This window comes from Cryptomeria japonica, unplaced genomic scaffold (genome assembly GCF_030272615.1).
Source record: "Cryptomeria japonica unplaced genomic scaffold, Sugi_1.0 HiC_scaffold_54, whole genome shotgun sequence".
NCBI classification, from domain to species: domain Eukaryota; kingdom Viridiplantae; phylum Streptophyta; class Pinopsida; order Cupressales; family Cupressaceae; genus Cryptomeria; species Cryptomeria japonica.
Genome location: NW_026728876.1, coordinates 640001 through 652147, shown reverse-complemented (window position 1 = coordinate 652147; position 12147 = coordinate 640001). Strand labels below are relative to the sequence as shown.

At 58.6% G+C, this 12147-nt stretch overlaps 1 non-coding gene across 1 annotated transcript; it reads right to left on the bottom strand.

Moving 5' to 3' along the window:
* Nucleotides 1–350: 350 nt before the first annotated feature.
* On the bottom strand, nucleotides 351–470 carry LOC131862980 (5S ribosomal RNA). Its single transcript, XR_009361915.1, has one exon. It is a non-coding gene; the product is annotated as a 5S ribosomal RNA (ribosomal RNA).
* Nucleotides 471–12147: the final 11677 nt, after the last annotated feature.

Sequence of the window (12147 nt, the reverse complement as noted above, 5' to 3'; positions counted from 1 at the left end):
GCCCAGCTTCGCTCACCTGTCCCGGGCGTCTGGTGCGGAACCTTAGAGTAAGAAACATCACCGTGCACCTTGGCCAACGTGCGCGACTCGACCGAGCGCGCACTGGCCGAGGTGCACACCGATTTCACCTGGGTGCGCGCGCAGCACCTCGGGCGCACGGGGTGCGCGCACAACGCCCGGGTTGCACCGTGGCCTGTGTGCTCGGGGCGCCTCGGGTGCGCGCTCGGTGTCGCCCCCGCGCGCGCGGTAGTGCGGGCAGCGCACCCCGGCCCGGCCCGGCCCCGACGAGAACGCAAACGGGCAAAAGGTTTATTCAAATAGCATTGCGACGCCCGGCGAAAAACTAAAAAAGGGTGCAACACCGGGGACTTCCCGGGAGGTCACCCATCCCAGTACTACTCCGGCCCAAGCGCGCTTAACTGCGGAGTTCTGATGGGATCCGGTGCACTAACGCTGGTATGATCGCACCCGTTATGAGCTTGTCGCAGTGTGTACTTAGCAAACCGCGACCCACGTGCGAATCCACCCCGGCCACCCACCCCCGTCGAGGTGCACACCCTCCCTCGCGAAGTGCGCCCCGTTCGCCAAGTGTGAGCCCTGCCCGGGTGCGCGCACCTTGCTAGGGCGTCGGGTGTGCACCCGGCCCGGCCTACGTGCGTGCACCTGGAGGGGGCGTCGTGTGCGTGCAGTGTCCCGTCTGCAACGCGGGTGCCCACACACCACCTCGGGCGCAACGACCTGCGCTCACATGTGGGCCGAGTGCACCTTGGTGCATGTTCGGGGCGCCTCGGGTGGCACGCTCGATCTTGCCCCGGTGCACCAAGGCGCTCGGTTTGCCCCGGGTGCGCACTTGGTGCAAGGTGGGCACCCAAAATAGGGATCAAGCACCAAACACAAGTTTCGGGATGCAAAATGGGACCCAAGGACCACAAATGCGTTCCAAGACCCATGATGGGTCCACGAGAACAAAATGTGTTCCGAGACTTAATAAACAAATATTGGGTTTTAGGAGAAGAAACATGCTCTGATGCCCAAAACGAGAATCGACCCCGAAAAGGCCACAGGCCAAAAGTGGGATGCGAGACAAAAAAAAATGGGACCCGAGGACCAAAATTGGGTTCCCAGGTCGAAGACAGGGCAACCGGACAAGAAACGACCTCTAAGGCTCGAAATGAGTCCCGACGACTAAAACTTGACAGAAGCACCCATCAGGCACCCAACTCGACACCCATGGGATGCCGACCCACCCGGGCTTCCACCTAGCACACCTTGGCACCCACCCACCCTCGCACCCAACCTCGCACCCAACTTAGCACCTTTGAACCCACATTGGCACTCACCCTGACCCTGGCACCTTGGAACCCACATTGGCACTCACCTTGACCCTGGCACCCACCTTTGCACTCACCTTGGGACCCACCTGGCTCCCACCTCGGCACCCACCCAGACACCCACCTTGTTCCTTGGCACCCACCTTGGATCCTTGGCACCCACCCCGACACCCACCTTGGCACGCAACTTGGCTACTTGCCACCCACCTTGGCTCCTTGACGCCCACCCCGACAACCACCCCGTGACCTACCCTGGCTAGGGTTGGTGCACACCCACCCTGGTGCCCACCTTGGCACCCACCCTATGACCCACCTTGGCACGCACCTTAGTACCCACCCCGTTACCCACCCTAGGACCCACCCCGTGACCCACCTTGGCCAGGGTGGGTGCACCCACCCTGGTGCCCACCTTGGCACCCACCCATCCTAGCACCCAGCCTGTGACCGGGCTTGGAACCCAACCTTGCACCCGCACCCGTCTTGGCCAGTGTGGGTGCGCACCCATCCTGGCACCCACGTTGTGACACACCCTTTAACCCACGCACCCTAGCACCCACGTTGGCACCCACCTTGGAACCCAACCTAGCAACTTGGCACCCACCCCGTGACCCACCTTGGCATCCACCATAGCAGTCGCCGACTTGGCACCCACCTCGGCACCCACCTTGACACTGTGGACCCACCTTGCCACTCACCCTAGCATCGACCCATCCTAGCACCCACCCTGGCACCTTTGCACCCTAGCACTCACCCATCCTAGCACCTAACCTGTGACCCACCTTGACACTCACCCTCGCACCCACCTTGGAACCCAACCTAGCACCCACCCACCCTGACACCAACCCTAGCACCTACCCCACCCTTGCACCCACCCTGTGACCCATCTTGGCACCCACCCATCCTACCACTCAACCTATCACCCACCTTCTCACCCACCTTGGCATCCACCTTAGCACCCACCCACACTGGCACCTTGGCACCCACCTCGGGCAAGGTGGGTGCACACCCACCCTGGCACCCAATTTAGAACCCACCGAGCATGTTACCCACCTTGGCACCCACATTGCAGCCCACCCTAGTACCCACCTATGACCCACATTGGCATCCACACCCTAGCACCCAGGCACCTCGACACCCGCCTTGACACCCACCCTAGCACTGAACCTGTGACCCACCTTGGAACTCACCCTAGAACCCACCCACCCTGTGAACCACCTTGGCATCCACCTTAGCACCCACCCACCTTGGCACCCACTCTAGCACTCACCCATCCTAACACCCAACTTGTTACCCACCTTGGCACCCGCCCTCGCGTCCACCTTGAAACCCACCCTAGCACCCACCCACGCAGGAGCCCACCTTGGCACCCAACCTAACACCCACGCATCCTGGCACCCAACTTGTGACCCACCTTGGAACCCACCCTAGTACCCACCTTTGAACCCACTATATCACCAACCCACCTTGGCACCCACCCTATGACCCTCTTTGGAATCCACCCTAGCACGCACCACCCTGGCACCCACCATGGAGCGCACCCTAGCACCCACCCCACCTCGGCACGGCACCTCAACACCCACCTTGGTGTGCGCACTGCGGCCAACCTCTCAAAGACCCTATGTGGTGCGCTCCAAAGTGTACACCTTTGGTGCGCTCCAAGGTGCGCACCTTTGGTGCACACCGAGGTGCACACCAAAGTGTGCACCGAGGTGAGCACCAAAGTGCACTCCAGGGTGCACACCAAGGCGGTGCACCTTTGGTGCGGTCAATGCAAACGAATTCGGAAGTTGGGGGTCGATGTCCTAATCGCTGCTGGCAGACTACACGTATGAGAATCGGACAAATAGCTTTATATAGGGGAGGTGTTGCGTTTGATGGGTCGACTCCCCTGGTTGTGTGCACTGCACCAACTTCAAAGACCCTGTCTTGTTTAAGAAGTCAAAAGTTGGGGTGGATGTCCTAATCATTGCTGCAGTCTACGCATGTATGAGAATCAGACAAATAGCTTATATAGGGAGGTGTTGCATTCGGTGGGTTGACTCCCCTGGTTGTGCGCACTGCGCCAACCTCAAAGACCCCGCAATAGCAGAAGAAGTCGGAAGTCGGATTTTGGTGAGCACCAAGGCGTGCACCTTTGGTGCGGTCAACGCAGACGAATTCAGAAGTTGGGGGTGGATGTCCTAATCGTTTGTTGCAGGCTACACATGTATGAGAATCAGACAAATAGCTTATATAGGGGAGGTGTTGGGTTTGATGGGGTCAACTCCCTTGGTTGTGCGCATTACGCCAACCTCAAAGACCTTGTTTTCGTTAAGAAGTCAAAAGTTGGGGTCAATGTCCTAATGGCTCCTGCAGGCTACACATGTATGAGAATCGGACAAATAGCTTATATAGGGGAGGTGTTGGGTTTGATGGGTCGACTCCCCTGGTTGTGCGCATTAACGTCAACCTCAAAGACCTTGTTTTCGTTAAGAAGTCAAAAGTTGGGGTCGATGTCCTAATTGCTCCTGTAGACTACACATGTATGAGAATCAGACAAATAGCTTATATAGGGGAGGTGTTGGGTTTGATGGGTTGACTCCCCTAGTTGTTCGCATTACACCAACCTCAAAGACCTTGTTTTCGTTTAGAAGCCGAAAGTTGGGTCGATGTCCTAATTGCTCCTGCAGGCTACGCATGTATGAGAATCAGACAAATAGCTTATATAGGGGATGTGTTGGGTTTGATGGGTCGACTCCCCTGGTTGTGCGCATTGCGCCAACCTCAAAGACCCTGCATTGCGGATGAAGTCGAAAGTCAGAGTTTGGTGTGCTACAAGGTGTGGTCGAAGGTGCTCACCTAGGTGTGCACCTTTGGAGCACAGGAAAAGTGCCCTCCAAAAGTGCGCACCTTGGAGTGCACAAAAGTGCCCTCCAAAAGTGCGCACCTTTGGAGCGCAGAAAAAGTGCCCTCCAAAAAGTGCCCTCCAAAAGTGCGCACCTTTGGAGCGCAGAAAAGTGCCCTCCAAAAAGTGCCCTCCAAAAGTGCGCACCTTTGGAGCGCAGAAAAGTGCCCTCCAAAAAGTGCCCTCCAAAAGTGCGCACCTTTGGAGCGCAGAAAAGTGCCCTCCAAAAGTGCGCACCTTTGGAGCGCAGAAAAGTGCCCTCCAAAAAGTGCCCTCCAAAAGTGCGCACCTTTGGAGCGCAGAAAAGTGCCCTCCAAAAAGTGCCCTCCAAAAGTGCGCACCTTTGGAGCGCAGAAAAGTGCCCTCCAAAAAGTGCCCTCCAAAAGTGCGCACCTTTGGAGCGCAGAAAAGTGCCCTCCAAAAAGTGCCCTCCAAAAGTGCGCACCTTTGGAGCGCAGAAAAGTGCCCTCCAAAAAGTGCCCTCCAAAAGTGCGCACCTTTGGAGCGCAGAAAAGTGCCCTCCAAAAGTGCGCACCTTTGGAGCGCACAAAGTGCCCTCCAAAAGTGCGCACTTTTGGTGCGCACCAAGGCGCTGGTTCGGTCGTTGCAGGCGAGTCGGAAGTTGGGGTCGATGTCCTGAGCGGAGGTGCAAACTACACAGGTGTCGGAATCGGACAAATAGCTTATATAGGGGAGGTGTATGCTTCGATGGGTCGACTCCCCAGGTTGAGCGCACCGCGCCAACCTCAAAGACCCTACGGTATGGATGAAGTCGGAAGTTGGGTCCGATGACCAGTTCGATTAGTAGGTATGCCTCATGAGGTCGGAATTTGGGTCCGATGACCTGCCATGTGCAGGAAGGCGAATGTTGACACTGTGCGTTGCAAGGTGCACACCAAGGCGCTGGTGCGGTCTTTTTAGTCGAGTTCGGAAGTTGGGGTCGGATGTCCTGATCGGAGGTGCAAGCTACACAGGTGTGGGAATCGGACAAATAGCTTATATAGGGGAGGTGTATGCTTCGTTGGGTCGACTCCCCGGGTTGAGCGCACCGCGCCAACCTCAAAGACCCTACGGTATGGATGAAGTCGGAAGTTGGGTCCGATGACCGATTCGATATGTAGGCATACTCGCGAGGTCGGAATTTGGGTCCGATGACCTGCCACGTGCAGGAAGGCGAATGTTGGCACTGTGCGTTGCAAGGTGCGCACCAAGGCGCTGGTTCGGTCGTTGGAGGCGAGTTCGGAAGTTGGGGTCGATGTCTTGATCGGAGGTGCAAACTACACAGGTGTGGGAATCGGACAAATAGCTTATATAGGGGAGGTGTATGCTTCGTTGGGTCGACTCCCCGGGTTGAGCGCACCGCGCCAACCTCAAAGACCCTACGGTATGGATGAAGTCGGAAGTTGGGTCCGATGACCGATTCGATATGTAGGCATACTCGCGAGGTCGGAATTTGGGTCCGATGACCTGCCATGTGCAGGAAGGCGAATGTTGGGACTGTGCGTCGCAAGGTGCGCACCAAGGCGCTGGTGCCGTCGTTGCAGTCGAGTTCGGAAGTTGGGGTCGATGTCCTGGTCAGAGGTGCAAACTACACAGGTGTGGGAATCGGACAAATAGCTTATATAGGGGAGGTGTATGCTTCGATGGGTCGACTCCCTGGGTTGAGCGCACCGCGCCAACCTCAAAGACCCTACAGTATGGATGAAGTCGGAAGTTGGTCCGATGACCGATTCGATACGTAGGCATATTGGCGAGGTCTGAATTTGTGTCCGATGACCTGCCATGCGCAGGAAGGCGGAATTTGGGTCCGATGACCGAGTTGATGGCGTGCCATGCGCAGAAAGGCGGAATTTGGGTCCGATGACCGAGTTGATGTTGATGGCCCGCCATGCACAGGAAGGGCGGAATTTGGGTCCGATGACCGATTTGAAGGCGTGCCATACGCAAAAAGGCGGAGTTTGGGTCCGATGACCGAGTTGATATTGATGGCCCGCCATGCGCAGGAAGGCGGAATTTGGGTCCGATGACCTGACATACGCATGGAGTCCGACTCGGGGGCCGATGTTCGATTCGATGACTTGCATTGTGGGTAAAGTCGGAAGTTGTGGTCTTTGACCCGATTCGATGACCAGACTTCGGCTGCTTGAGAATCGGACAAATAACTTATATAGGGGAGGTAGTGTTCTCGAGCATCCTCCCCCCGTGCCCGTTTATGTCGATTGATGCTGGTGCTCGACTGGTTGGAGCGCTCGGATGCAAAAATCTTGCACCAGGATTTATCGATTGTGATGGACACGGCAAGTCTCCTGATTGCTATGCAGGAGCTCATCGTGAATCTCTATGCGGCCTTGGTATGGACTCGACCTGCGGAATGGTTCAGCAATGGTAGTCGCTCCAACACGTCCTTGCAATGGCCACAGAGGTGATTCGACTAGAGCTCCAGTCTAGCTTTTGGGTTGCTTGGCGGACTGGGTATAGCCGCGATCGAGTTCCGGCCGAATGAACGTTTTAGATAGCTCTATGGGCTTTCTGGGACGGAAGTCGGAAGTTTGGGCTGTTGTCCGATTTGATGACCATTCTTCGGATGTGTGAGAATCGGACAAATAACTTATATAGGGGACTGTGTTGTCTCACGCAGCCCCCTCCGTGCCCCTCTATCTCGACCGATGTTGGTGCTTGAAAGGGTTGGGATCGCTCGGATTTATAAACGTGCACCACCATTTGTCGAGTGTGAGGGACGCGGCAGGTCTCCTAAATGCTATGCGGGCGCTCTCTGAGAATCTCTATCCGGCCTCGACACAGACTAGTCTTGCTGAATGGTTTGGCACTGGTAGTCGATCAACACGTCGTTGTTGTGGCCGCCTAGGCGATTCGATTCGAGCCCCCGTCTAGCTTTTGGGTTGCTTGGCGGATTTTGCCCTATCCGCAAGTGAGCTCGGTCCCTAAACGTCGAGAAACCCGATTGCTATGCGCCGACTCTCTTTCTTGCGAGCCTCCATCTAGCTTTTGGGTCTCTACGGAACGGAAGTCGGAATCTGGGACCGTTGTTTGATTCGACGAGGCAGACTACGGTTGTGCGAGAATCGGACAAATAACTTATATAGGGGAGGTGTTGACTGGAGCATTCTCCCCCGTGCCCCTCTAACTCGACCAATGCTGGCGCTCGAACGGTGGTAGCGCTCGGATTTTCATTGAGCGCCAGCATTGGTCGATTTAGAGGGGCATGCGAGATTCCCGAATGCTATGCGAGGGCTCTAACGGAAATGTCTATTGGTTTCGGTATGGATGCAATTGCGAGTGGTTCGGCAAAGGTAGTCGTTCCGATGCGTCCATGTCGTGGCCAAATCGATAATTCGATTTGAGCCCTCGTATAGCATTTGGGTCTCTCGATGTGATTCCGCATTCCAGTCCCTTTGGGCACTGCTTGAGCCGCAATCCCAGGGGGTTCCCTTCCCAATAATCTGCCTCGCAACCCGATTGCTATGCGGTGAGGCTCCTCGGCCGCCTCGGAACTATCTGTGTATCAGACGCATCGCGGGATAAGGGGTTGGCAACGGTAGTCGCCCCAAGCGCGTCCGATGCTTGGACCATTCCGAGGCGGCCCTGAAGCCTCTTCCGTCTAGCCGTTGGGTCCTTCTCGCCGCATCCCTCGCCTCGCACCCCGATTGCTATGCGGTGAGGCTCCTCGGCCGCCTCGGAACTATCTGTGTATCGGACGCGTCGCGGGATAAGGGGTTGTCACTGGTAGTCCGCCCCAAGCGCGTCCGATGCTTGGACCATTCCGAGGCGGCCCTGAAGCCTCTTCCGTCTAGCCGTTGGGTCCTTCTCGCCGCATCCCTCGCCTCGCACCCCGATTGCTATGCGGTGAGGCTCCTCGGCCCGCCTCGGAACTATCTGTGTATCGGACGCGTCGCGGGATAAGGGGTTGTCACTGGTAGTCGCCCCAAGCGCGTCCGATGCTTGGACCATTCCGAGGCGGCCCTGAAGCCTCTTCCGTCTAGCCGTTGGGTCCTTCTCGCCGCATCCCTCGCCTCGCACCCCGATTGCTATGCGGTGAGGCTCCTCGGCCGCCTCGGAACTATCTGTGTATCGGACGCGTCGCGGGATAAGGGGTTGTCATTGGTAGTCGCCCCAAGCGCGTCCGATGCTTGGACCATTCCGAGGCGGCCCTGAAGCCTCTTCCGTCTAGCCGTTGGGTCCTTCTCGCCGCATCCCTCGCCTCGCACCCCGATTGCTATGCGGTGAGGCTCCTCGGCCGCCTCGGAACTATCTGTGTATCGGACGCGTCGCGGGATAAGGGGTTGTCACTGGTAGTCGCCCAAGCGCGTCCGATGCTTGGACCATTCCGAGGCGGACCCGAAGCCTCTTCCGTCTAGCCGTTGGGTCCTTCTCGCCGCATCCCTCGCCTCGCACCCCCGATTGCTATGCGGTGAGGCTCCTCGGCCGCCTTGGAACTATCTGTGTATCGACGCGTCGCGGGATAAGGGTTGTCACTGGTAGTCGCCCAAGCGCGTCCGATGCTTGGACCATTCCGAGGCGGACCCGAAGCCTCTTCCGTCTAGCCGTTGGGTCCTTCTCGCCGCATCCCTCGCCTCGCACCCCGATTGCTATGCGGTGAGGCTCCTCGGCCGCCTTGGAACTATCTGTGTATCGGACGCGTCGCGGGATAAGGGGTTGTCACTGGTAGTCGCCCCAAGCGCGTCCGATGCTTGGACCATTCCGAGGCGGACCCGAAGCCTCTTCCGTCTAGCCGTTGGGTCCTTCTCGCCGCATCCCTCGCCTCGCACCCCGATTGCTATGCGGTGAGGCTCCTCGGCCGCCTTGGAACTATCTGTGTATCGGACGCGTCGCGGGATAAGGGGTTGTCACTGGTAGTCGCCCCAAGCGCGTCCGATGCTTGGACCATTCCGAGGCGGCCCCGAAGCCTCTTCCGTGTAGCCGTTGGGTCCTTCTCGCCGCATCCCTCGCCTCGCACCCCGATTGCTATGCGGTGAGGCTCCTCGGCCGCCTTGGAACTATCTGTGTATCGGACGCGTCGCGGGATAAGGGGTTGTCACTGGTAGTCGCCCCAAGCGCGTCCGATGCTTGGACCATTCCGAGGCGGCCCCGAAGCCTCTTCCGTGTAGCCGTTGGGTCCTTCTCGCCGCATCCCTCGCCTCGCACCCCGATTGCTATGCGGTGAGGCTCCTCGGCCGCCTTGGAACTATCTGTGTATCGGACGCGTCGCGGGATAAGGGGTTGTCACTGGTAGTCGCCCCAAGCGCGTCCGATGCTTGGACCATTCCGAGGCGGACCTGAAGCCTCTTCCCTCTAGCCGTTGGGGCTTTCTCGCCGCATCCCTCGCCTCGCACCCTGATTGCTATGCTGTGAGGCTCCTCGGCCGCCTTGGAACTATCTGTGTATCGGACGCATCGCGGGATAAGGGGTTGGCAGTGGTAGTCGCCCCAAGCGCATCCGATGCTTGGACCATTCCGAGGCGGCCCTGCAGCCTCTTCCGTCTAGCCGTTGGGGCCATCTCGCCGCATCCCCCACCTCGCACCACGATTGCTATGCGGTGAGGCTCCTTGGCCGCCTCGGAACTATCTGTGTATCGGACGCATCGCGGGATAAGGGGTTGTCACTGGTAGTCGCCCCAAGCGCGTCCGATGCTTGGACTATTCCGAGGCGGCCCTGCAGCCTCTTCCGTCTAGCCGTTGGGGCCATCTCGCTGCATCCCCCACCTCCTCGGCCGCCTCGGAACTATCTGTGTATCGGAACGCATCGCGGGATAAGGGGTTGGCAGTGGTAGTCGCCCCAAGCGCGTCCGATGCTTGGACTATTCCGAGGCAGCCTGCAGCCTCTTCCGTCTAGCCTTTGGGGCCATCTCGCCGCATCCCTCGCCTCGCACCCCGATTGCTATGCGGTGAGGCTCCTCGGCCGCCTGGGAACTATCTTCGTATCGGACGCATCGCGGGATAAGGGGTTGTCACTGGTAGTCGCCCCAAGCGCGTCCGATGCTTGGACTATTCCGAGGCGGCCCTGTGGCCTCTTCCGTCTAGCCGTTGGGGCCATCTCGCCGCATCCCCCACCTCGCACCCCGATTGCTATGCGGTGAGGCTCTTCGGCCGCCTTGGAACTATCTTCGTATCGGACGCATTGCGGGATAAGGGTTGTCACTGGTAGTGGCCCCAAGCGCGTCCGATGCTTGGACTATTCCGAGGCGGCCCTGCAGCCTCTTCCGTCTAGCCGTTGGGGCCATCTCGCCGCATCCCCACCTCGCACCCCGATTGCTATGCGGTGAGGCTCCTCGGCCGCCTTGGAACTATCTTCGTATCGGACGCATCGCGGGATAAGGGGTTGTCACTGGTAGTCGCCCCAAGCGCGTCCGATGCTTGGACTATTCCGACGCGGCCCTGTGGCCTCTTCCGTCTAGCCGTTGGGGCCATCTCGCGCATCCCCCACCTCGCACCCCGATTGCTATGCGGTGAGGCTCCTCGGCCGCCTTGGAACCATCTTCGTATCGGACGCATCGCGGGATAGGGGGCTGTCACTGGTAGTCGCCCCAAGCGTGTCCGATGCTTGGACCATTCCTAGGCGGCCCTGAAGCCTCTTCCGTCTAGCCGTTGGGGCCTTCCCGCCCCATCCCTCGCCTCGCACCCCCGATTGCTATGCGGTGAGGCTCCTCGGCCGCCTTGGAACCATCTGTGTATCGGACGCATCGCGGGATAAGGGGTTGGCACTGGCAGTCGCCCCAAGCGCGTCCGATGCTTGGACCATTCCGAGGTGGCCCTGAAGCCTCTTCCGTCTAGCCGTTGGGGCCTTCCCGCCCCATCCCTCGCCTCGCACCCCGATTGATATGCGGTGAGGCTCCTCGGCCGCCTTGGAACTATCTGTGTATCGGACGCATCGCGGGATAAGGGGTTGGCACTGGTAGTCGTCCCAATCGCATCCGATGCTTGGACCATTCCGAGGCGGCCCTGCAGCCTCTTCCGTTTAGCCGTCGGGGCCTTCCCGCCGCATCCCTCGCCTCGCATCCCGATTCCTATGCGGTGAGTCTTCTCGGCCGCCGCGGAACTATACCTGTTATTGCTACTGCATCCTTCGGCTGGTAACCTCCTCTGCCGCCTTGGAACGTTCTCTTTGTCGGACGCGTCGCGGGATAAGGGGTTGGCACTGGTAGTCGCCCCAAGCGCGCCCGATGCATAGACCGCTCCGAGTCGACCTTGCTTTCAGCCTCTCACATGCATAGACCTCTCTGAGTCGACCCTGCAGCCTCTCACGTTTAGCCTTTGGAATCTCGCCTCACAACATGATTGCTATCCTTGATGCATCCCTTGCCTCGAGCCCTGATTGCTTTCTTGGCTGCATCCCTCCTCTCCTCACAGCCCGGTTGTCATCACTGCTTCATCCGTCGCTTCATGCATTCTGGCTGCTGGGCCCTTCCCACCGCACACCTCGATTGCTATCTCTTCTGCATCACACACCCCGATTGCTATCTCTGCTACATCCCTCGGCTCTCACTTCTGCATCCTTCGCCTCACACCTCGATTGCTATCAATGCTGCATCCGTACCTCACACCCCGATTGCTATGCGGGGAGGCTCCTTGGCCGCCTTGGAAATTTCTGTGTGTCGGACGCACCGCGGGATAAGGGGTTGGCACTGGTAGTCGCCCCAAGTGCGCCCGATTCTTAGACCGCTTCGAGGTGACCTCGTAGCCTCTTTCGTCCAGGCTTCCTGCCTTCAACGCCCTTTTTACCCTCGATTGCTATGCGCGGGCTCGTTGGCGTCTATCACCTCTCTGCGAAGAGTGGCACGATGATTGTTGGGGTAAATCGTAGCAGTCCGATCTCTGGCCTTGGGCCATTGTGAGGGCTGATCGATTTTCCTGTGCGCATCTCGTGTTCGCCCAGTAACAGACTCGACGACTTGTAATCGGTCTTGTTCCCGATTGT